A 2,922-nucleotide genomic window follows, 5' to 3' on the forward strand; every position below is an offset into this window, starting at 1 on the left:
CAGCAGTCCCTCCCTGGGACTGGGCCATGATCAGGGCGGCAGACCTGCCTCGGGAGTTGCATGATTGGACTTGATTTTTTGGTTAAGTGATTGTGTAGGCAGAAAGAAAAATCCAGAAAAATCACTTAATCAAATGACTGATCAACCTTTGGTGTCTGATCTGGGAATCTCTACTCAGGGGCACACCAGTTGGACATAAACCCAGCTTTCTGTGTACTTAGAAAACCAATGACCCAAAGTCGGATAGAAGAGCAGTCTAATCTCTTCAGGCATTGAAGACAGCAGAGTAATTTTATTCCGTATATTCTCATGAATAAGATGTTGTTTTCAAAGTCCTATTTCATGTGAAACCAGAACAGCAGTTTGTACAGTTCCTTCAGAAACCGAGCTTAATGTGATGGTTTCAGTCTTGTGTTCTGTTTGTGCAGAAGAGCACGCTCAAGGGTGAGGTTGCACGTGTGCACGTTGCAACCTGAGAGTGGTTACGTATATTCACACAAACGCCTGGCACACAAATGTCTTGGAAGAACACATACTGAACAGATAGCAAGGGTTCCCCGTGGGCAAAGCCGAGGAGGAAACTGAAATGAGGGCTGATGGTCAGAAAGCATTTTAGTTTTACCTGCAATGTTAGTTTTTTACAATATCAATGTATTAGTTGCATATTTTACATTGATTTGTAAAAAAAGCTAACATTGCAGGAAAAACTAAAATGCTTTCAACCATCAGCCCTAATTTCAGTCATTTTTTAATTTTTTTTTTTTTTTTTTTTTAATCTTAGCTACACTGTGTTTTCATGGCTGTGTGGGCTTTCTCTAGTTGCAGAGAACAGGGGCCACTCTTCGTTGCGGTCATGGGCTTCCCTTTGCAATGTGCTGCCTTCTCGTTGCGATGGCTTCTCTTGTTGTGGAGCACAGGCTCTAAGCACATGGGCTTCAGTAGTTGTGGTGCATTGGGCTTAGCTGCTCCTCAGCATGTGGAATCCTCCCAGACCAGCAACTAAGCCCTGCATTGGCAGGTGGATTCCTTCCCCCAGGCTCCTCTGTCCATGGGATTCTCCAGGCAAGAATACTAGAGTGGGTTGCCATGCCCTCCTCCAGGCAATCTTCCCAACCTGCTATAGAACCCAGGTCTCCTGCACTGCAGGTAGATTCCTTACCATCTGAGCCACCAGGGAAGCCCCTTATCCATTGCACTGCCAGGGAAGTCCTAGTTGTATGCTTTTAAAATTAATTTAAAAATTATTGCAAAATCAGCACTATCAAGATTTTCCTAATTTTTTTTTTTCTTTGGGAAGTCCAAGGTGGTTATCATCTAGTAGAGGAGTAGGTGACTAAGTTGTCGGTTGTAGAGAAAAGTTGGTGTTTGCCAGATGCTTAAACACAATGAATGCCTCCAATAAATCAGAATCTTCTATGTTTGTCATCAGTTCTCTCTTAAAAAGAATTCAGTCTTCCTTCCTTTTGTTCTTCGTGGGACCTATGTTTCTTCAAACAACTGTTCTGTGAGCCGGAAGAATGGTTTCATCTCTGAAAATATCATTTTCCTCCTAATGATAAACATTTTTATTAATCCAATGGGAATGTTTGAAAGCAGAATTCAAAGGATGGAAGAATGAGCAGAGGATAAGAAGCTGGATGGGTGAAGGAGTGAGGTTCTGCAGAGATCATGAGGGATAATGAGAGAGCTCACAGCGACATCTCACCCCCACAAGGCATGAGCTGAGGGCGGGGCTCAGAGCTCTGGAGAGTAAGGAAAGCTTGGGAAGAAGGTGTGACAGATAGTCAGGAGGAGATGAGTAGGAAGGTTCATGAGCTGTAGAAGGGCCTCGGTTGAGGTTATTGGGGGAGAATTTGCCAGAAACAATATGGTCTTTGTTAACTTGCCCCAGCGAGTTTGGGTAGCTCTGAAGCATGAGAGCAAGTAAGTAGATTGAACTTTCACCTGGGGCTGGAAGTGGATGAACACCCAGAAGAACAAAAACAAGGAAATCAACATTAACGGATTGTTGAAATAGCTTTCTGTGGGGTTCTGGTCATGTAAGAGTGCCACACACCAGGACTCGGCTGATGGACCGGCAGAGTAGAAGAGATGGAAGACAAAAATGTCCTGTTACAGGAGAGAGAAAAGGAGAGATGTAAGCACCAAGATGGGGAAACAGTGGAAACAGTGTCAGACTTTATTTTGGGGGGCTCCAAAATCACTGCAGATGGTGACTGCAGCCATGAAATTAAAAGACGCTTACTCCTTGGAAGGAAAGTTATGACCAACCTAGATAGCATATTGAAAAGCAGAGACATTACTTTGCCAGCAAAGGTCCGTCTAGTCAAAGCTATGGTTTTTCCAGTGGTCATGTATGGATGTGAAAGTTGAACTGTGAAGAAGGCTGAGCACCGAAGATTTGATGCTTTTGAACTGTGGTGTTGGAGAAGACTCTGGAGAGTCCCTTGGACTGCAAGGAGATCCAACCAGTACATTCTGAAGGAGATCAGCCCTGGGATTTCTTTGGAAGGAATGATGCTAAAGCTGAAACTCCAGTACTTTGGCCACCTCATGCGAAGAGTTGACTCATTGGAAAAGACCCTGATGCTGGGAGGGATTGGGGGCAGGAGGAGAAGGGGACGACAGAGGATGAGATGGCTGGATCACTGACTGGATGGACGTGAGTCTGAGTGAACTCCGGGAGTTGGTGATGGACAGGGAGGCCTGGCGTGCTGCGATTCATGGAGTTGCAAAGAGTTGGACACGACTGAGTGACTGAACTGAAATGAAGCACCAAGAGAACAAAAGAGGAAGGTGAATAAGGTTCATTTTGTCATACCTAAAAGTGAAGGAAGGTGTCTGACTCTTTGTGACCGCATAGACTGTAGCCCACCAGGCTGCTCTGTCCATGGGGTCTTCCAAGCAAGAATACTGGAGTGA

The sequence above is a fragment of the Bos indicus x Bos taurus genome, chromosome 23 (assembly GCF_003369695.1).
Source record: "Bos indicus x Bos taurus breed Angus x Brahman F1 hybrid chromosome 23, Bos_hybrid_MaternalHap_v2.0, whole genome shotgun sequence".
In the NCBI taxonomy this organism is placed as follows: domain Eukaryota; kingdom Metazoa; phylum Chordata; class Mammalia; order Artiodactyla; family Bovidae; genus Bos; species Bos indicus x Bos taurus.